The sequence below is a fragment of the Corvus cornix genome, chromosome 8 (genome assembly GCF_000738735.6).
Source record: "Corvus cornix cornix isolate S_Up_H32 chromosome 8, ASM73873v5, whole genome shotgun sequence".
NCBI classification, from domain to species: domain Eukaryota; kingdom Metazoa; phylum Chordata; class Aves; order Passeriformes; family Corvidae; genus Corvus; species Corvus cornix.
Genome location: NC_046338.1, coordinates 30,480,631 through 30,501,771, shown reverse-complemented (window position 1 = coordinate 30,501,771; position 21,141 = coordinate 30,480,631). Strand labels below are relative to the sequence as shown.

The window sequence follows — 21,141 nt, the reverse complement described above, 5'->3', positions numbered from 1 at the left end:
GCACAGCACCATTTAGAGCCTGCTTTTGCCAGCACAGGCACGTTAGCCTGGGGGGGGGGTGGTACTGATCACAGAGGAAATCATTGCTATTTTACTACTGACATCATCTTGGAGCTGTGTCTTCTTCCTATATCATGTCATTTGGAAGCAGTGAAAACCAGACACCTGCCCTAGTGTATGGGCTTCAAACTGGGATAGAGCAGAAGTGCTCTGTTTGCTCTGAAGAGAAGCTGTGTTGCTGCAAGGGAAATGTCCCTCTGAACCCTTTCCCCAGCCCACATCTTGGTTTCACAGCCTGTCAACATAAAAACAGCTTCCCTTTTTCTGAGTCAAGCAGGGGAAGATTGAAATGCTGTCTCCAGCAAGACAGTTTGGGGGAAGAAGGAGGGAACGTGACAGGGAAAGGCTGTTGGTCTCGCCAGGCTGAAACACCCTTGTCAGACCCATGAGACTGGATCAGCAGGTGGAGTAAGTCCTGGACAAGCAGGGGTGTATTAGATGCAGTTAAGCACAATTTTGGAAGTGCTTGCTCACCACACAAGTACATGTGGAAGTGCCAAGAACTATGGTATCTGTACACATTTGAGGTGTATTTTCACTGACAGAGCTCGTGGTCTCTGCAACGATGCCTGCGTGTTTTCTGGAGCATTCAGCAGGTAGCAGCTCCCAGTGCCCATACTTTGACTCGCCATTTCAAACTGCTTAACAGGCAGAAACTGTTTGAATCTAACCTGGGGTTTGGAGGAATGAGAGTCCGAGGAGGAGGAGGGCAGAGCTGATGTCATTTTTCTACATGAGTGCTAATATTGCTTCCATTCTTTCCGAAGTTTCTGGCTCTGATTTAATAGGTAACTCAATCCTCAATATCCACAATTTTTCAATGTTGGAGTGTGTTTGTGTTCCTGACAACACTCATCTGTGTCATTTCCTCCTCTTAATAGTTATAACCTCAGCTGCAGATTAGAAGTGCTTTGTTTGTGATTCCTGGGTGCTCTGCACTTTGATGCATCGTCTCCCGACAGACGCAGGGCAAGCTCCGCTCCTCCCGCCTGGCCTGGGCTGCAATGATGGATTAAGTGGGTAAGTAATAGAGTGGTAATGAGATAACCACTGACATCGAGCATTAACGTGGGAATAAATGAAGTTACCATCCAGAACTAATGGCCTGAACTATCACTGGGTTGTAATTAATGAATGTGGTAGCTGAGATTTACAAGGGTATTTTAGGATGCTCCTTGCATGCAGCTTTGGGTTTTATGGCTTGGTTGGAGAGAAATCAGTTAATGCCAAGAACCTAATGAATGGGCAGAAGCTGTTCCTTGTCAGTTTGTAGTGCCCTTTTCGTGGAAGAGGCCAGAATGGCACACGTGGAATATCTGCCTTCTCATTACTTCAGGGACTGGAAGAGGGTAGGATGCTGTGGTCTCTTGGTCTCTCAACCTTTTAGTGCAAGACATCTTGCAGGTCTCATTTCTTCTGTTTTATTAGGGCAGAGTAGCAGGAGTCCTGGTGGAGGCAGTCCCTCTGACATGAATCCATGGATGATTTCACTTGTATGTACAGGAGATGGCCATTGGCGTGGATTCTCCACCCAGGACCTCTGAATTGAGCAATGACAAGCTGCCCTATTCTGCCCCTTGAAGGTAGGACATCTGGTTCCTTCTTCAGGTCTTCTCCTTCTTGCTGCTCTGGCTCTGTCTCCTGCATGTCACCCCTTCCCTCATCCTGCTCTGGTGTCTATCCAATCCAGCTGCCTGTACCTCGTGCAGGAGTTTCCTGGAGCAGGAATTGAGGTGTCCGTGCCCAGGGGGCTTTGTCTGGTGACCGAGCCCTCCCTGCTCACCCAGCTTCCTCGGTGTGTGACCCTGCTTAAAGCTTCTCAGACGTGTAAGAAACATTTCAGAGGTGGTTGCTAGGCTGATGCAGGAAACACAGCAGAGCAGTCAAAATTCTTCATGATAATTGGTGGGAATACTCCAGCCACCTCACTGCTGCCTTCCTCATCTTTCCATGGCAACCCTCCCTCTACAGCAGCCCAGGTGCTCGTGGTTGGATAGAGTAGGAGGTTTTGAGTCCTCTGTCTTCCAAATCACCCCTTGGAGCATGGAGGGAACATCTGTACTTTTAAAGTATGGGCATCATATGATACAACAAATAACTTCACTCGCTCTAACTACGGCCCTTTTTTATGCTGGCAGAGACAGAAAACTTTGGCAACTCGCCTGAATCAGACCCTTGCATTTCTTTGGTGGAAAGAGCTGTTACCTAGTTCTTTAGAGGGGAGAGAAAGGTGCTGAAAGACCTGAGTGTTTCCTCTTCCTTCCCGTGGTCTGAGCCACCACACCTCTCTGTGCTGGAGAGAGGAGTGGGACCACACTCAGCATCTGGTGAGCAAAGGGAAGGACAATCTTTTTCTCTCTGGATGGAGCTGTGATGTCTCCTGCAGGAAGCCAGGATGGTGGCTGGAAGGAGCGGAGATGAGAGAGAGAGGTCAGGCATTGCCTCATCCTCCCTTCTGCTCCTTGCTGTAAACAAGGGTGTGTGGGACACAAGACAACACAAACAGGGAAACTGCCTGTTGGATGATGCCCAGCTCTGCCAGCATGGCCCGAGTTGGGCATTGCAGAGCAGAGGCATCTTCCTGCTCCCCACTTCTCTGAAACATTCTCCATGCACGTTCTAGCACCATTATCTCTTTCCAGATCTGTTTTACAGGCATTTTTAATGATTCCAGGGGAAAATGAGGCTCAACTGGCCACTGGCAAACCCACCCTAGAGCTTCCCAGACTTGGGGAGGTTGCCACTTTGTCTGGAAACATTACTTATCCTTGGTGCCGGCTCTGTAGTTCCTTTCCACATTGAAAAGGAGGAGGAGGAAGTTTCCATTAGGCTCAGAAGGTTCCTTTCCCTGCTGAGCAGGAGGAAGAAATTTCCACTTGCTGGACCAGCACAAGCCAAGACCCAAACTGGACAAAGAATGGGCGGTGTATTCAGGGATATGTAAATGCTTCTGCCCCAGCCTTGGGGAGTTTATTGCCCTCCACACAGTGCACAACGTGGCTGTCATTGCTGAGCAGCCCAGGCAGGCTGTTAAATGACAAGGGAAAATTACCCAGCCTGTTCTCCAGAAGGCAAGTGAGTAGGAATTTTCCTCCAACTGGTTCAGGACAAAGTTAATGTAGGGAGAGCCATTAAAATTAATGCTGGTAAACAAGGATAAAAACCAGCAGGGTTGTAACAAAATTTGGACCAGATTGGGTTTCCCAGCTGTCATGCTGCACACTGTCTGTCTTAAAGGCAGGGGGTGGAGGGAGGGGGTAAGCTGAGCTCAAAAAAATCTTGCTGGAGGGGGCTGTGGGGTTGGGGCATCTGGGCTCAGTTGGCACCAACTTTGTGGTCCAGCCCTCTAATGCCCTTGGGCTGGCTGTCTTTTTCTGGGAAGCAGTGATGCTGTTTTTTCTGCTGGTCATTACATGTTTTATCTATTCATGTGATTCCTCTGCTGTTCTCCAGAGGCTGCCCTCCCCGTTCAAGCCCTGCTTTAGGGCTCTGGGAATGTGTCCACACGGCTGCTGGCTGCAGATGTTTTGTGTGAGCTGGTTTGGGAGCAGATTTTGGGCTGTTGGGGCAATGACTTGCTCCAAGAAACTTAGGATAAGTTCAGATGGGAAAGGTGTAAAGAGGCAATTACTCTCTCCATTTTGACTGCTCCAGTGGGAATAGGAGCATGCCCAGTTTGGGCAGAGTGAGGTCCACTGTACTGGGAGGAAGGTTTGATTCCCAGTCTCGTACTGGTGGTGGGTTCAGGCAAAATGAGGCCCAGAGCATGTCAGGGAACATACCTGGCACAGGAGCTGGGTGTTACTACTGTCTCCTAGGTAAACAGCTTTTTCCAACCCCACAGCATGCCAACATGAGCCAGGCAACTTCTCCAGAACTCCTGGCACTGGATGTTCAGCTGGCTTAACACAGTTTGGAATAAGTCAAATCTAGGATAACCAAGCCAAAATTTCTAGCCCCAGAACAGAAGTAATGCCCCGAATTTTCAGGTACCTCTGATGGCACTGGTGAGAAGGGAGAGGTACAGAAGCAGTCAGCCACTTTCTTGCAGTGCCTGAGGGAGTTGGATTGTGTGTTTGGAGAAAAAGAAGTCAAGAGTCTGAGCACCACCGTCTTCAGCACAGATGCCAACATCTGTAGAAAACTTTCCACTCCACCAGTCAGTGAAAACAACAGCAGAAATATCCTTTAATTCCTCAAAAAGTGTCATATCCCTTGTATATCTTCCTAATGATGCTGTGCTTGCTCAGATCTCAGTGGTTTTGGTGGTCCTGGGTGGTCAGGTCTTGCAGGTTGGGTGGGTTCTGGAATCTCCATGCAGCAGCTCCCAAAGCCAAGTGAAGCTGCTGAGAATAAGGAGCTGTGATGCCTCCAGCCCAGTGCAGGGAACTAGAGCTGGATGTCTGAGGTTATCCTCTGTGAAGAGATGGCAGAGAGTCTGGACAGCTCATGCCTCCTGCTGGAATGGAAAGCAGTGTGGAGAGAGGCCCAACACACGTGTCTTCTTTTGGAGCTCTCATCCCTGTGGGAATCCACAGGCTGCCTCTGTGGGGAGGCCTCAGCCCCTTTTTCACCACTCAAGCTGCTGTCAGGTTGGTGTGTCAGAGGTGGAGAGCTCGCTTTTGTTTTTCATGAGACCTCACCAAAGAATCAGGGTGACAGAATTATTTTTTTGGAAGTAACTATGTGAAACGTTTTTTTTTTATTTGGATTATTTGAAAACTAAAACTGTTCATGGGTTTTAAAATTCATGTCCCCTCCAGGTTGCTTTACTTTGTTTTGTTTCTTATTCCCTCTCCCTTATTCCTCAGAGGGAACCATCCAAACCTACACAGTGTGTTATTTCTTCGAGAAATGCAATCGTTTTGCAGTCAAACCTGGGCTGGAAGTGCTTCTGGTGATTCATTTGTCTGAGAAATTTAAAAAGGCTTGGATGGAACGGGAACCAGGCTGGTTTAGGGAGAGTTTTCTTGTGTGTGAAGACCTACTTTAGCGGGGGAGTTCTTTTAAAAGCTTTTTATTGGAAAAAGAAGTTTTTATAGGCTTTGTTTGGGAGACTTGGGCTCCAGCCATTCTTCTCTTGCAGCTTTTTGTATGGTACTAAGATCTGCAGCCTGGCTATCTCAGTTCCTGCTTCCCACGCCTGCTGCATTGCAGAGTTCTGTGATCCCAGTGCCTTGAGCCCTTTGTTCTTTAGGGTCACTGCTTCTGCAGGCTGGGATGGACGTGATGCCATTCTTGCCTTGACTGTACTTTGTCCTGCAAGTCTTTCCCAAACACAAATATCATATGGGTGCACAGCTGTGTGTTGAGGGCAGCAGGGCTCTCCTGCTATCACACGGTGAGGGGTCCAGGCCCTACGCTCATCTTCAGGGTCTGCTCAAGCTCCTCCTCAGCAAGAGCCTCTTCCTGAAGTTTCCCAGCATCCAGCAAGGTTCAGAGCCGGGCAGGAGGAAGGCAGATTCGTGGCTGGTAACCACCACAAGCCACCTGGAGAACACCTTTTCGGCCTTCAGTTTCCCCATCTCTAAGCCAAGCATTTTCAAGTGGTGTGCTCTTTGGCTTTCTGTTCCCTCAGATAACAGGGACCTGTGGAAAACACCCAGGCAGTGGCTGAAATCAGAAGAGCTGATTTGTCACATCCCAAGAGTAATCCCGGTGTGTGGGGGCTGAGGCTGTTCTTATCATCTCCATGAGATGTCCCAGAGTTAGCTTGATTGGAGGCAAGGAATACCACGGAAATAGGGCTGGGTGGAGAGGCTTGGGCAGTGGGCATGCTTTGCAGGGGTGAGGAGCAGTGGCAAGTGCCAGTCTGTCTGGAAATAGAGCAAGAAGTGGGCTGCATAGAGGAGACCACCACTCCTTTAATGCCTGCTGTGAGAGCTGCCACCTCTGCTGCCTCGTGCTGGCCAGATCTGTGGTGTGACTGCTCATCTCCAGTCCCTGCCTTCTCTGTGCCCCACGTGCTGCTTTTCCTATAAATAGTCTGGCGGGAAGCAGAGCACGGAGCCACCACAGATGGCCCCCAGTTACACGTGCAGTCGTGTGTGAGATCCCAGATAGGAGCTGTCAATTCCTTGCCTCGAGCCACCCATGAAACCTCATTAAAAATGGTGTCCTCTTCCTTAACCCCCATCACCCCCTCGCCTCCCACTCCGACTCGCCTGCATTCAGGCACCCTTATTAAAAATGCACTTCTAAGCAAGGAGCGCTGACTTTCCCTTAATTGAGGCATAATAATTAGAGCATTAACACATTAGGAGGGTGAGACAGCATGTTTAGCTTTTGTGATTAATTATCTGAGGATTGTAATAAGTTGTTAAGACATTAATTACTCTGGCATGTTTATTGCTCTTTATTGCAGAACAGACACTTGGTAGCAGCAAGTGCTGGTTCGTCTGGAAATAGAGTGAGAAGTGGTCAGAAGGGAGGAGACCACCTACCCATCCACAAAACAGTGAGCTGCTGCTGGTGGCAACAAGGTGGGGACATGCCTTGGTGGCCAAATAGGTTTACTTCTCACAGATGGGTATAGAAATGGTACCTGAATCCCTTAGGACAGTACAGGGCCCGGAAAGTCCTTTCTGATCTTTTCGTCTGGGTTTTTCTCCTCTTTCAAATGAAGTGTTTCCCTCCTGATGCTTTGAGCTCCCCCTGATTTGGATCATTGTCTTGCCAAGTTCGGTTAGCATGGCTCAGTCTCTGTCTGGAACTTACCACGAAGGTTGCCTGTATTAAAGACAGGCTGAAGTTTGGAGTGTCAGCAGAGGCCAAGGAATGAACCAGGACTCCACTGGCCTCCCTCACCCCTCCATTGGATGAGTTTTCCTCTGGAGTTTGGGGAAGTAGGTTAGGGAAGGGGTTGGAGAGGTCTGGGCTGCTGTAGCCTCCTCTTTGCACAGCGAGCTCCTCTGTGTCCCCTGGACAGCTCCATGCGGGTCGGTCAGCTTGGGAGTGATGGCAGAGCTCAGGCCTGGAGGACGAGTGGTTCTTGTGTACTCCCGAAACTCTGAGAAAGAGAAAAGGCAACGTCGTCAAAAAGACACATCATCAGATCAGCAGGATGGCGTGGTAGGCCTGTTCCCAGTCTTCTGCTCTTCCCATGAAATACTCATGCTCATGGACCCTCCCTGCCCAACCTCTCCCTGCAGTTACCCGGCTGGGAGCAACACGGGAGACGTGGCAGCAGCCCCAGCAACTGCCCCAGATAAAGAAATTTGGGGATATTCTGAAAAACAAGAGGATGGGGAGGCCGTGGGAGCAATGTGTTGATGCCAGCTTCCTTTGGGACCCCTGGAACCCAATGTGTCCTGTCTCTAGGCTGTTCTGTGTCCTCGTGTTATTGCAACACGTGCTTGTGTCTGATGGATGCAGGGGGCAGAGGGGGGAATCCTCTGTTGCCTCTTTTTAGAGTTAAAACACAAGATGATCCTGGTAAGTCTTTGTCCTGCCAGGACTGACCCGGGGGTCACTTTCCCTGTGGCTTCCACCAGCTCAAGCCAGTGTCACTGTCACTCAGTTGTGTGAATGGCTGGGGAGGAAAATTCCCTTCCCTGGGTAAAATCTGGGATCTGTCCTGTGGCAGCTGAATGTCAGCCTGGCATTCCCTGCTCCGTGCCTGGGGACGAGGCAGGTCATGACTTATGCATTTCATCATTACAAAGAGAACTTCCTCTAGATGTGGGCAATAAGACAGTGGCACTGACCTGTGATCCTGGCACTGAGCAGCGTTAATGACTCCCCTTTGCAGGTAATAAGCAGCAAATGTACACATTTTGGGGGCATCTGAATATTTTTTTCTCCTTTTAAGACTACTGTCTTCCTAGGCCAGACTTAATTAGCAGACCTCATTATTTCCTGAAATGTAACTTGACTTCTATTGAGTGGGAATTGTTCAGTGGATGGGAAGCAGCAGAGCAGTGCTGCAATATTCATATTGTTTTAATTGCAACATTAACATTTCATGCCGCTCTTGGCACGCTTTCAGGTGCGGCCCCTTAGCTCAATGCAACACTGTGAGAGGTTGGATCGGAACAATTAGGACAGAGTGACTGGATTTCTGGATTTTCTTTTTTTCTTTTTTTCTTCTACTCTAATGAACACAAGCTTGAATTCAGCCCCCATCCCTCCTTTTGTTGGGCAGAACAGGGAGTCACCACCCCTGGAGTGTAAATCCCTCTTTTTTTTTTTTTTTTTTGAATAAAGGATGTGCTGTAGCACATGTTTAAATTGTCTTTTTGCAGAGCTGAAGCCCCACAGGTACAAGTGATACATGATCCACTAGGCTGAAGGCATCTCCTGGGACTTGACCTTTACCAGGTGAATCAGAGAAGTCCCAAAACGTGTCTGGCGAGCTGGGATAGTGTCACAAATGAGCTGGAGGGGAAAAAGGTTATTTGTCACTTCTCAGCTTCCTCCAGGGCTCTGGAATGCCCGAGGCTGGAAATGACACTTCGAACAGATAACGCCTGGGTAATCAGTGCAGATCCTAAATGAGCACAGGAATCACCCTGCTCTATCCCCAAATGCATTATAGGGTTTGGCTTTCTCACAGAGGGGGCAGGCAACCCTGAAATGCCAGGCTCAGCCTTAGCAAGGTTGCATCACACTGGGTGATGTGAGAACTTTAATTGGCTCTAAAGGGAGAACAAGGAGGCTGGTGAGTCCCCTTCAGCCTTCAGAAGGAAGAAGAAGGGTTTCTGAAGATTCCTCTTTCCTGCTGGGGGAAGGACACCCATGCTGGTGCCTGCCAGCCCCGTGCTGGGGCTGGTGTGTGGGTCTGGTGGGCAGCAAGGCCCTGCGTGTGGGGGAACGGGCTCCCATCAGTCAGCGCTCTGATGGGCAACTTGATGTGTCAGTGATCCTGCTGAGAGCTCACTGGGCACTGCTTGGACTCTGGGCTGCCTTCCTGGCATTTCCTGGCAGCAGTCTGTGGATGAAACGTCTTTCTGGAAGGTGAAACCTCTGTCCATGCAGTGGAAAGGCAATGGGAGGAGTTGTGGGGGCGAGGGAGCTCCTCTGCCTGTCAGTTCTTCCCCTTGGAGCTGGGCATGTCACTTCCACTTTAGGCAGCAGCTGAACTCATCCAGAAGTCTGGGAGGGCAATTAAGGCTGGAAATGCAGGAGGACCTCGGCTTGGTCTCTCAAAGAAGGACAAGGGAAGGGCACACATTCCATTTCCATGGGCTTTCCAAAGGCTAACGTGCCATCTTAGCTGGCTGGCTCTCCTATCAGCCAAACAGGCCTGAAACCTTCTCCTGTTGGTCCGGTGTGCAGTGGGATCCATGAAATCCCATCTTCTCTGGATGTACGGTTTGGGTTTAGAGTCTCTGGTGTCCAGTAAGTTTTTTGTGCTGAATGGAGCATCTCCCTTTCCTGGGATATTTATGGCATCTCTCCCACACAAATTGTCTGATGTCTAATAAGGGATGATACACTACAGTTTGGAAGGTGCTAATAATGTCTCCTCTGTTTGGTGGTCTGTTCCCATGAAATTTATAGACTCTGGCTGTCTCCAAGACCTCTGTTGCTCTGTCACATCAGCTTGAAATCTGTTTGCAGTGTCAGAAGTTGCTGGGGAGTGGGCAGAGGACAGACTGATGCAGCAGGATTGCATATGCTTTGCACTCCTTGGGAAATCAGGCTGAAAATGCACAGATCTGGGGATGGGGGCAGTCTGTGGCTCGGGTCACGGAGTTGAGTGTTTGGGAAAGCCAATCTGGCTGTGTGGGAGGAAGGGGATGAGCCCCGAGCGCTCTGCCCCAGCCCCTGCTGCTGCTCCTCAGGCACGTTTGAGCTGCCTGGGGCGAGCAGCGAGTGCCGAGCGTGGCCTCTTGTGGGAAACAGCCCCCGCGGACGATAAACGAGCCAGCCCAGAGCTCCTGGCTGGTGTGAAGAATTGCCTGGCTAAAGGATAATGAATGCCACAGCAGGAGACAGAGCGTTTCTCTGAGGCCATTCATCCCCTTTATCACCCTGCTAACAAGCCCCAGAGCGACTTTAGAGAGACTTCTCCGGAGCAGCACCATCCCTCAGCCGCGCTGCTGGCTGGGTGCTGGGGGTCAGGGGTACAGCACAGTGCGGCAGGAAGCCACTGACCATCTCGCAGATAACAGCCCCGGGTTTGGGTCTCTGCTCTGGGACTGTGCCTTGGCTTTGCTTTGGCTGGCGTGAAGACCGTGCCCTCCTTCAGGCCGTGCATGGTGCCACCTGAGAGATCCAGATGTAAAAGCCAAGCATCCATCTTTTCTAAAGTACTTCTGGGCAGCACCTGCAGCACCCTTAGGAGGATTGTTCTATCCCAACTCCCAGCTTGCTTAAGATTTAAGATCTGTAAGATTTATACAAGACCCAAGAGGAGTTTGGGGCCGCCAGCACGTAGGTGAGTTGGTTCTGCTTCACTAGCAGCACAGCTGAGCCTGTGCGTGAGCCTTGTGTGAGGAGGAAAGGGCAGGAGTGATGTGCTCTTCATAAGAGCTAATAAAAGCTAATCCATCCCTTTGCTCCAAGACAGTAAGGAAGCATTAGTGGCTGGCTGAGTGCCTCCTCCACTGCGGCAGCATGCTGGGTGCCTCTGCCTTCCCTGTGGCTGGGAGCAGAGCGTGTCCTCCCGTGGGGGGAAGGCATCTCTGGCAGAGCTGTGCCACCTGCAACTGCTCTCTGGAGCTGGCATGCCTCCTGGGAAGGAGAAACTGCCAGAGAACCCTCACAGGTGAGCCTGGAAATGAGGATGGACATCCCTTGGGCAGTCTCTCATGGCAGGCCTCAGCTCCAAGAAAGCACCTTGCCTCTGCTCCAGGACTTGGGCCATGGCTTGTGGGAGCGGAGGAGAGCATCAGCTCTGATTTGACTGGTGTGTATGAGACCCTCGGAAAGGCTGGAGCTGGCTGAGCCCCAGTAGGTGCCCAAGTAGGTTGGAATCCCTTCACCAAACAGCCTGTGTGCTCACCTGTGCACTGTGTGTGCAGGTACAAGCTGTGCCACCCTGCCAGAGCAATTTGTGTCTGGGGCACAGATCACAGTGGGTGATCAAGTAGAACTAATTGCCAGTAATTGGAAGTTTTTTCTTTTTCATCCTGTGTGTTTTCTTAATTTCTCTTTCTTCTCCTCTTCCAGGTTTTGCTGTTGGGGGATGTATTTGGTGTGGTCCATGGTAAACACCCCACAACCAGTGCCACTGGGAGAAGGGAAAGCAAACAGGAGAGTTTATGCTGTGTTAGGGTGTCCTCAACAAATGCTGATAGTGGTTTTTTAGGGGCAAAAAAAGCAGAAAAGCTGCAAAGCTTTGCAGGTGGAGGGCCTAGATAGACATGCCATGATAGACAATTGGGTGGTTCCAACGAGGGGAGAAACAGCAGGAGAGCAGCAGGTGGTGGGGGCGGTCTGGAGTGTGTTTGCAGAGCTGTGGAGCAGAGGAGAAAGTGTGTCATGGAGCCAGGTGTCTCCTTGAGTGCGAGCAGCACAACAGCGAAAGGATTGCAACCCTAATTTTTTCTCTCAATTTTTTTTTTTTAATCAGGAGGTCTCCAAGCATTTTAAAAGGAAGCTAACATTGCAGATTGAAGGACTTCACATCTTGAGGCTTCAGTGACTAAGTTTGGAGCCAGCCAAAGGAACCTGTGAGTGCTGAGCCTCTGTCACATGCTTTCCTCCCAAAAAGTCTGCACTCTATACCTCGGCCTCTCTCCCAGACCCCTGTGCTGAGCAGCACTGATGATGGGGAGTTCACTGGAGGCCAGTCATGTCCCATGGGCTGGCAGGAGGACCTGTTGCCTCCTGTGACCACTGCAATCAGCTGGACTGCCTCTGAGAGGGAGGATGCTGGCACGCCAAGTGGCCTTTCAAAGCGGGCTGGAATTCAAAGGGGTGCCCTCTGTTCCCAGTCCACGAGGCCCCTGTTCCTGCCCTGACCTCTCAGTGCTTTGGGAGGAGTTCACTCTCAGCCTAGAAACATCTGGTGCTTTTTCTTCTTTTGCCAGCACCATTAAATGTCGAGTTGAAGGGAAACACAATACATCACCTTCCTCACGGGCTGCCATTCAGCCAAGAGTAACAGAGATTAGCCTTCAATCACACGAGGGCTGGGGCTGAAAGAAACCTTCCCGAGGACACGCTGGAGAAACATTTTCATTAGCAGAGGAGAACGTGAGGAAGATGAAGTGGCCCTTCACCTCGGCTGCCAGGCCTCTCGCCTGCCTGCCGTTAACAGGATGGGGAAGCTCACTGCAGAGCTGGGGCTGGCTGCAGTGCTCTGAGTGCTGGCTGCAGCCAGCTGGGAGAGATGGGAGAGACAGCTGGGACACAGCAAAGCGGCGCTCTGATAGTCTGGCAGCGGTGGTCTTGGTTTTCCTCCAGCCTATGAGCTCTCACTGCTAGAAATACACTGTCTGTCTCACCTGCAAGGAGAAAGCCTGTGCTAGGGCACGTGCCTGAGTGGGTGCCCTGGCGTGGGCCAGGAGAACCATGTCCTTGGGTGATAAAGCCCATGGCTCCAGGAGGTATCACAGCCTCTGCCTCCTGCAATACGTTTTGCAAATCTAACAGCGCTGCCTTGGTGGTAGGAGAGGCTTCCTCTGCTCCAGGGAAAGCTGTTCCACAGCCCTTTGCTCCTACTCTGCATCCCCCCCAAGGCAGTTGAGGTGCCCAGGATTCACTTCTGCTGTTGATGTCTCCTTTGTGTTGATGAAACACCCCCTGGACCCCAGCTGGGTGCCTGGCACAGACCTGTCTGTCCCAGTTACTGGGAATTAACCAACAGGATCCCTTCAGCTCTGTCTGCCGTCCCCCACCACCTCGCCTCCCTGGGGCTGGCGTGCTCCTGACAAAGGCAGGCTCCATCTCTTTCACTCACAGCTGAAGGATGCCTTGCCTGGTCCTATCTTGCAGGTTGGAGGTAAATCATTTTAATTTGTGTGGCACGTTCCTTTGGGCGGAAGGTGGGGGAAGAAAAGAAAAAAAATCCGAAAGAAACCCTGGCCATTCTGGGTATTTTTAGTTGTTTGTGAAGGACCATTAATATCTCTCTCTTTTTTTTTTTTTAATTCCCTGCAGACTCTTCTCTCTCAGGAGCTGCCTGTGGTGCTGCATTAACATCACGTCTCTGTGGTGAAGGTAAGCTGGTTCTCAGCCTGAGACTCTGACTCAGAGGGAGCCCCATCTCTCCTCTCCCTAGTCCCTGGGTGCCCACCACATGCACAGCCCTCTGAGAAGGGGCTCCCTGGCTGGGAGGGTGAAGGCTCAGAGATATTTATGCCTTTTGGGATGGGTTTTGTCAGGAATGGGATTTGAGCTCCCTGAGAGGTAGGTGACACAGCCTGGTAGCTGGGGAATTGGTTTGGAACATCAGAACAAATTTGGAGCATTCCCATGTTAAGTTACCTCTCATGTCACCCTCCTCCATTTCAGAACTGAGAGCAGCCAAAATGAGAGGGAAACCTGGCTCCTGAGTGTTTTCCCCCCTATGATGCCTTCACCTTTCTTGTACTCCCTTTCCCCCTACGATCTCAGCTGGCTGAGTTTCACTGCCAGCCTATTGAAAGGAAAGGCACGTGCTGGCTTATGGAGGGAGAGAGACCTGAGACAGGATAAATCTGTATGCAATGAGAATGGGGGGAAGCAAGTCAGCTGCTCTGACACTTTTATTATGGAGCCAAGCTGCGTGGGGATGAATCTTTCTTGAAATGCGTTGCTGGGTGACATTTCTGCCAGGTCTCAGCAGTAACCTTCACCAAGCCTTGCTGCCCAGCCCTATGCTTGCCTTTTCCTGGGACAAAGAGAACGAATATCAGCTGGAAATGCTGCAGGCAGCAGGGATCAGTGGGGCTCAGTGCACCTCCAGTGAGTCTGAAGGCACCTGGACTTTCTCACCAGAAGCTCTTCAGGGTTTGGTGACTTCAGCTTATGGCTGCATGTGTTGTTTTGCAAAGGAGGTGTGGGCTCCTGCATCTGTTTCTCATTTCAGAACCAAAGAGGATGCAGCAGAGACCAAAATGAAATCCTCCTCGGAGCTGTCCAGAAGGATGGATAACTGCAAGAAAATATCATTCCGTGGCTCTGGAAAAGGAATATCTACTTGCTTAGTAACCTGGTAATGAGGTGCTGGCTCTGCTCCATGCAGAGGCTGGAAGCTATGGGAGATTTGGGGGTCACAAAGAGGGCTGGGCAGAGTTGGCTGCCCTCTCGGCTCCTTTCCTGTATCACTGTCAACTTAGATTTTGCATCAAGAGGGTGATGTTATGGCTGGCGGTGACAACAGCAGAATGTCACTGGCAGAGGTGAAATCCTCCCCTCCGTGAGGGTAATTCTTCTTTGCCCTTCCCCTTCGCTTGCGTTGGGACCCGCTGGCTCCTGGTGCTGCTCAGGGGACAGCACACACTGTGCTGAGCTGCACTTCCTGCTGCCTGCTGTCACTGCTGCCCTCTTGGCTGCATGGTGACCTGGGACAGAGGGAAGCCCCTCGTCACTGCCTGAGACAAACTGGGAAGCTGCTGTGTTTGCCATCATGGCAGCATTGCACAGAGTGGTCCTCTGCCATGCCGGCAGGCTTGCACCAGCAGGGGGTCTGCCAGGGATGTCCCTCAGAGCCCTGGGGGCCCCTATGCTCTTTAGGGCCAGGCCTAAGCTAGGTCAGGGTGTGAGGGGCAGAGGTACATGTTAGTGGTTCGTGTTCTCTGCGGGCTGTCTCGCACCTCCTCTGAGCCGGAGCTGATCTTGGAGAAAGGTGCCTGTGCCTACCTGCTCTGGCAGCCCCTCTACCAGCATCTGTCCCCAAGGGCCAGCTCAGCAAAGCCTTGGTGGTGTTCTGGGCCCAGTTTTCATTTTTCAGCTGGTATGGAGAAAAGGATGAAGGCACCTGCTGCTGCTAGGCCGCAGTGGAAAACAGAGGAGGGGGACTGGCCTCTTAGTGTTCTTGAAGAGCCAAAAGTTTAATCTGACTCTGCTTCTCTCTCAGCCCTGATCCTGTTGTATCTTTTCCAGCTGATGCCTGAGCCTCTCCTTGTTTTGCTATTTTTTCTTGTTTCCGTTTTTTCTCTCACTTTATGAAAAATGGCCTTCCCATCTGCATCTGTCAGGAGTCTGCCTGAGCTGGGTGTACGGCTCAGTGCATATACAAATGTGCGGTTGGATCGTGGCCCCCCTGACAGGCCGGAGATGAATTCCAAACATGCAGGAGAAGAGCTTCTGCTGCCTCTCATGGTTGTTTTTCTCATCCCAAGGAGGTGTGAGAATCGCCTTTGGGAGCTGTGCTTCTCTCTGCTCCTGCTCTGCCTTACCAAGGATCAGTTCTCTCTCATCCATCATCAGATGAGTCCTCCTTGCTCCCACATCCCAGCTGCTGGTGGGAATGCTGGGGAAGGGGAAACCTGTTTTATCCTGCTTTTTACTACTATTCTTTTCCCTCTGCCTTTTGCATCCCACCTCTTAGGCCCACGACAATGCCTTTGGCAGGCTGGGGCTGGAGGACACTTGCTGGTCCCGGTACTTCTAAAGAGAGTTAAGGATGAGGTAGAGGGAAGGGCATTGTTTTGTCGAATCATAGAATATCCTGAGTTGGAATCCACAAGGATCATCGAGTCTAACTCCTGTCCCTGCACTGGACACCCCAACAATCCCACCATGTGTCTGAGGGCATTGTCCAAACACTCCTTGAGCTCTGGCAGGCTTGTGGCAATGACCACTGCCCTGGGGAGCCTGTTCCAGTGCACAACCACCCTCTGGGTGAAGTACATTTTCCTAATATCCAACCTAAACCTCTCTTGACACAGCTTCATGCTGTTCCTTCGGGTCCTGTTGCTGGCCACCAGTTTGACCTTAAGTGGCTTAGAATGCAGCGTTGGAATTTTTCAGCAGTCGTGCACGACTCCACAAAAGCACCCAAATGCTCCTGCACATTTCAGCCTGGCTGTGTCCCCTTTCCCTGCTGCTGGTGACCAGCGCTGTGGGGCTCTGCGAGGAGGAGTTCACCATGTATGCTGTGTAACTGCAGGCTCACTCAGGAGCCCAAAGGGAGCTGACAGCCTGCCCTGACACCCATGGATTTGCTGAGCTGCTTCTGCCTCTTGGCTTTCTTCAGGCTGGTACGTGAGCTGCTTCCCTCACCCCTGTGTACAGAGAAGCTTGCAGCCAGGTGGGCTCAGAGGAGCAGGCAGGCAAGCAGAAGATGAAATGAGGCTGTCCATGCTCTTGCCACAGTTACCTGGTCAAGGAGGGGAGGTTTCTGGGAGGGCAGACCCCCACTTTGGCAGGAAGAGAGAGCAGACAGCTTGAGCTGAGCTCGTTTTTTGACAAGCAGATGGATGTTCAGTGGGGACCCACAAAAACCCTCTCGCTGCAGGCTGCGAGCCCTCCAAACCAAAGCGTTGTGCTGACACGGAATAAAGCATCGCTCCATCGATGCTCAGCCTGAATTGCTTCTTCCATTCGATCCAGGACACAGTGACAGTCTCCTCCTGCCACCAGCTCCCATGAGGAGCCAGCTGTACGCCTGCCACCAGGCGAGGATGGAGCCGGAGCCGTTGAGCCACGAGGAAGGCGACCGACGGCAGATTCCTCCAGCATTTCCACCCTGCGGGGCTCTTGGCGAGTGGGCTTTGAAAGCTCTTAGTGCTCCTGCAGGTGGGAGCCAATTTGTCTGCTTTCCTGCCCAGGTGCCATCTGTTTGTAGGATTGCCTGTGCGGTGGATGAGCACGACGGGGATGGTGAAGGGAAAGGGCTGCTGGGGTGGGAGAGATGAGCCTAAAGCTTTCCTTGGATGTCTTCAGCACTTCTGGCTGCCGTTGTTCCTTCTCCCCTGCACTGCGGTGGGGAAATCACAGCCTGTCATTTGGTGTTCCTGGAGCGTGATGGGGAGCTGAGGCACCGCTAATAGCAAGCCATCATTTTAATGCTAATTCCCTACCATTAGCTCAGGCTGGGGGAGGCTCAGCCTGGGTGGAGGGAAGCCATTAGCAGATGGGGAAAGGGGAGATGGTGTTTTGGGATTTGTTCTGCACCCCCAGAAGGGACTTCCAAAGGGCAGATGACTAACGACCATTGGGAAAATTGGTAGCAGGAACTGGGGTCAGTCTCTAGTGGATGTGGGAGGAAGGGAGGAAGAGGAATGCTTTGTTCCAAATCGTCTCCCTACAGGGATTTGAGTGCTTCAGACTTTGGCTTGAATTTGGTGTTTGCTGCTTGTTGCCCTCTGTGCCCTGTGACCCAGGGGATGCTCAGAGCGCTGGCAGAGTGGCATCGTTGTCCTTCCAACAAAGGAGACAAGCAGGGTTGGATTTAGCTGCTGTCATCTTGGGAGGGGCTCCCAGGTTCAGGGGCCTGGACATCCGTGTTGGGTGGTGGGCTTCAAAGCAGGGCAGTTTGAAGCTGTTCTCGAGAGCTAAAAAAAGAAACCTGCCCTTTTGCCATGGGAACAAGGTCAGCTGCCCCAGGCTGGAGAGTTGGCAGGAGAAACCAGGGGCTCAGTCTGGAGCCATGAAGGAGACCGAACCATTTCCCTGCCCTTTCCAGAGGCGGGAGTTCCCACATCCAACATCTTGGTCAGTCTCCTCTAGCCGTGCTTGCAAAGTGGAAGAGCCTGGGCTGGTGTAGGTGCCTGGAGCTCCGGGGGAGTGTGAAGAAAGGTGACTGGCTGCAGGACTGTAAGGCCGGTTTGGGATTGTTTGGGCAGCAGTCAGAGAGGTTCCTCTACCATTTCTAGACCAGCATGGAAATGTTGGGAATAAAGGAATGTGAGCTCAGATGCTGTGCCTGTCTGGGTTGCCTGCTACTGAGGGGCAGTACTGTTTGAAGTCAAGGGCCCAGGGGTGTCCTGTCTGTGGTGTGACACCTCTCCTGAAGACACACCAGCCTGTGCTGATCTAGACCACTGGCTTCTTCATTTCATGTGGAAGCCTATGTGGATTTTTTTAAAACCCACTTAAGGACCATTGTAAAATTCTTTTGTCATCTGGCAGAGAAGCAGTGGAAGGACAAAAGCAGCCACAATAAACCAGGAACAGGTTAAATGGCAAAGGGATTGGAAGCCAAGAAGGGACCATCCTGCCAGGAGGACAATAGCACAAGGCTACGTTAGTAGAGTACCAGCTATCAGATCCATCCTGGTGTGGAGCACGACTCACTGTTTTTAAGGAAGCTATTTCCATCTTAGAAGATGGCTCCTGTATTTTATAAAGGCTCTTCCCAGCTTTGGTTGGGGAGAGAAAAGAAAAAAGTGAAGGGCTACTTTTTCCTAGTTGAGGAGAACCAAACTTGCCTTCAAGTAGCTGAGCAAGGAAAACAGCACCTTACATGTTCCCAAGAATATTCCAATCCAGTAGTTTGGGGGCAGAAAAGAAGTAGGAATAAAATAGCATTGCTTGTCCCAGTTCAGCACTCTGAATAATGAGCCTGCGAGCCGGCGGGAGAGCTCCCGGGAGAGGCGCCTGTGTACAGGAGATGGACACAACAAGTGTCTCAGATGGGTCGGTATCTGAAGCGATCTCTCTCTAATTTTCTACATCAGTGAGAGCACAGCACGGCACCATCAATCATAGTCAGCCTCCCCTCAGAAAGCCACCTCCTGCCTTGCCGTGCTGCGGTGTCCCCCTGTGCTCCTGCCCGTGCTGGGGACCACAGGTGGCCCGGGCGGCAGCGCCGCAGGCACTGTCCCTCCCAGGGGGTTCTCCTTCATCGTGCTTGAGCCTGCTTGTGCTTCTGCCTTTCTCCTTCCTCCACCCCCAGCGCCTGCTCCTTGCCAGCGCTTCATTTCCAGGTGCGCCTGCCCCTCCTGCAGTCAGAAAAAGCCAAGTACTCCCTTTATCCCCAGTGAGGAGAAGGTGTGGAGCTGCCTTACCCGGGATAAACCCACTGTGTGCTGCTGGGGGAGGCCTGAGGGTGGGTTGGTGCTTGTACTGCTGATCTGAGGATGGGGAGGTTGGCCTTTGCAGCTCCTCTGGAGCCATCAGGGCATGTTCTGAGGTTTGCTCGAGGCTGGCTCCTTTGGCCCAGCTCTGGGCATGGAGCAGCTTTCATGGTGTGCTTGTGGTGCAGTGCAGCAGCTCTTGGTCCCTCATCTCTCTTTTTGTGAAGCACCTTCTCCTTCCTGGCCTGGCTGTGTTTCCACCAGACCCAGGGGCACTGCTTTGGCAGGAGCACTGGTGGTGGGTCTTCTCCTGGCCAGCCCCACCCCTAGGCTGGCCAGAGGGCTGGGGGGACACAGATCTGTGCCTGTGGCTGTTTCTTCTACTGCAGCACAGGCACAGCTGGTGGGTTTGCTGCTTCTTCATCTCTCTCACATCCTAAATTGGGTGCTCCTCCTCAGTTGTGGTGACTCTTGGTCCTACCAAAGCCCAGCTGACTTGTTCCTGGTATCACGACACAGAAGTGGTTTGCAGCCCCATTTCTGACTCCCTGGGCTCCAGCTGCAGCTGCAGCTAGAATACCGAGGACTGAGCTGCTTTCTTGAGCACAGCCTTAGAGAGAAGCATTTTCAGAAGAAACTCTTGCAGTTGCCACCTCCCTTTCAGCCTCTTCAGTGGTTTCTGAGAGCTGCCGAGCATCCTTGACCTCTCTCTCAGGCATGGTTTCCCGCATGTGTCAGCCCTGCCCTGGTGCTGTGGAGCTGTTGCTGGCACCTGTAATAGCTGCGTTGTTTACTTCCCAAGTGCCTGCCCTTTCTGTAATGAGCTGTAATTCATCCTGCTTTGTACAGGGCTCGGAGGTACCTGGAGCAAGGAGGGTGTGCCATTAAACCACCTTCTAGGCTGCTCTCTCCTGGAGATTGCTCATCTCCTGGAGATGTAAAACAGGGAGGACAAGGGGGACCAGATGGAAATGGGGAATAATTGCCTTGTGGGGTAAAGGGGGCTGGCTGGGTTGGAAACTGCTGGGAGCTGACACGTGGGTGCAGATGGATGGTTAGGGCTGGCAGGGCGGAGGGATGAAAGATGCCTTTTTAAAGCATCTGCCTTCCTCTCTTCCTCTGCTTTATAACCTGTTTTTATAGAGACTGCATGAGGAACACATTTTTTTTATTAGCAGCTTGGGAGTGGAGAGTAATAAAGATTAATTTTTTAAAATAATTCTTTGCATTATCTTTTAATTTCCTGTGGCAGGGTTTGACTTTTAAATCTGCAAATGGACTTAACTGCTAATGTGCTCAGCAGTTCGGAAGTGGCAGCCAAAGGAGCTGTGGGACTTGGTGAAGGTGGGAGAGGCCCCAGAGTTGAGCCTGGAGCCCCAGGAAAGGCTGTTCCCTGGCCAAAAGGACCCATTCAGGTCCACAGCTGTATCTCCATCCCAGGAAACTTGGAGGGCTCTAACCCATACTGCAGCTCATGGTGCCCATTTTGCTTCCTTCCACTGCTGGCAATGATGAAGGTCCCGTGAGGAGGAAGGAGGGAAGCTGCTGTCCCTGCTGTGCTGCTGTGGGCAGTAGGTCCTTGCTGGCCTCCCCCCAGCGTGGTGTGTCCTGCTGGGCCCTGTGCTGAGCTGCGTGGGATGGTGGGCATGGGGCTGTCCAGACCAGCTGGGCTCCAGGGGTCTTGCTGGCATTGGGGAAAGGTGGTGACGGCACTGGGGAGCGGGGAAGTGTTAGGAAGGGGATGAGGTGTCAGAGAGAAGTGACAACACTGGGGATCTGATAGGAAAGGCTCTGCCTGCCCCACCGATCTGCGCCACCCATCCCAGCCTCCACGAGCACGGACCAGCTGGTGCTCTGCTGGGCTTTAGTCTGCTTGGGAGACTGGCTTGCACTGGAGCTGGAGAACCTTCCCTGGCTTGGATGAGCTCTCCCATGCCCTGTAAGTGTACCAGGGTGGCACTGGAGCTGGGCAGAAGTGATGCCTAGCATGCAGAGACCCCAGCCACGGCTTACTTTGACCACTGAGCACCTTCTCAGAGCTCGTTCTTCATCAAATGGCCCTTTCGGTTGAGTTTGCTCTGAATTTCTGATCTCTCTGTAGAGAACATGGTGGAGGCAGAGAGCAGCCTTATGGAGAACCAGCCAGTGTGGACAGCAGCGTTCTGGCTCACACAGGTAGGAAAGCAGCTGTAGCTCAAGTGCCCGGTGTGGGCTTTGGGAAGGCAGAGGGGGAAGCCCAGTGAAG

At 51.9% G+C, this 21,141-nt stretch overlaps 1 long non-coding RNA gene across 14 annotated transcripts in view; it reads left to right on the top strand.

Moving 5' to 3' along the window:
• Positions 1–20,115, top strand: part of LOC104693587 — a 93,957-nt gene extending 73,842 nt beyond the window's left edge. For 8 of the 14 annotated variants that reach the window (XR_005602510.1, XR_005602509.1, XR_752564.4 and 5 more), the window contains 5 exons: positions 942–1,080; positions 1,489–1,643; positions 6,425–11,678; positions 13,111–13,170; positions 14,021–15,667. This is a non-coding gene — a long non-coding RNA (uncharacterized LOC104693587). Of the gene's footprint in view, positions 1–624; positions 849–941; positions 1,081–1,488; positions 1,644–6,424; positions 11,679–13,110; positions 13,171–14,020; positions 15,668–16,393 lie in introns of those variants that run through there. The other 6 variants (XR_002273478.2, XR_002273475.2, XR_002273479.2 and 3 more) reach the window with 6 other exon arrangements.
• The last annotated feature ends 1,026 nt before the right edge of the window (positions 20,116–21,141 follow it).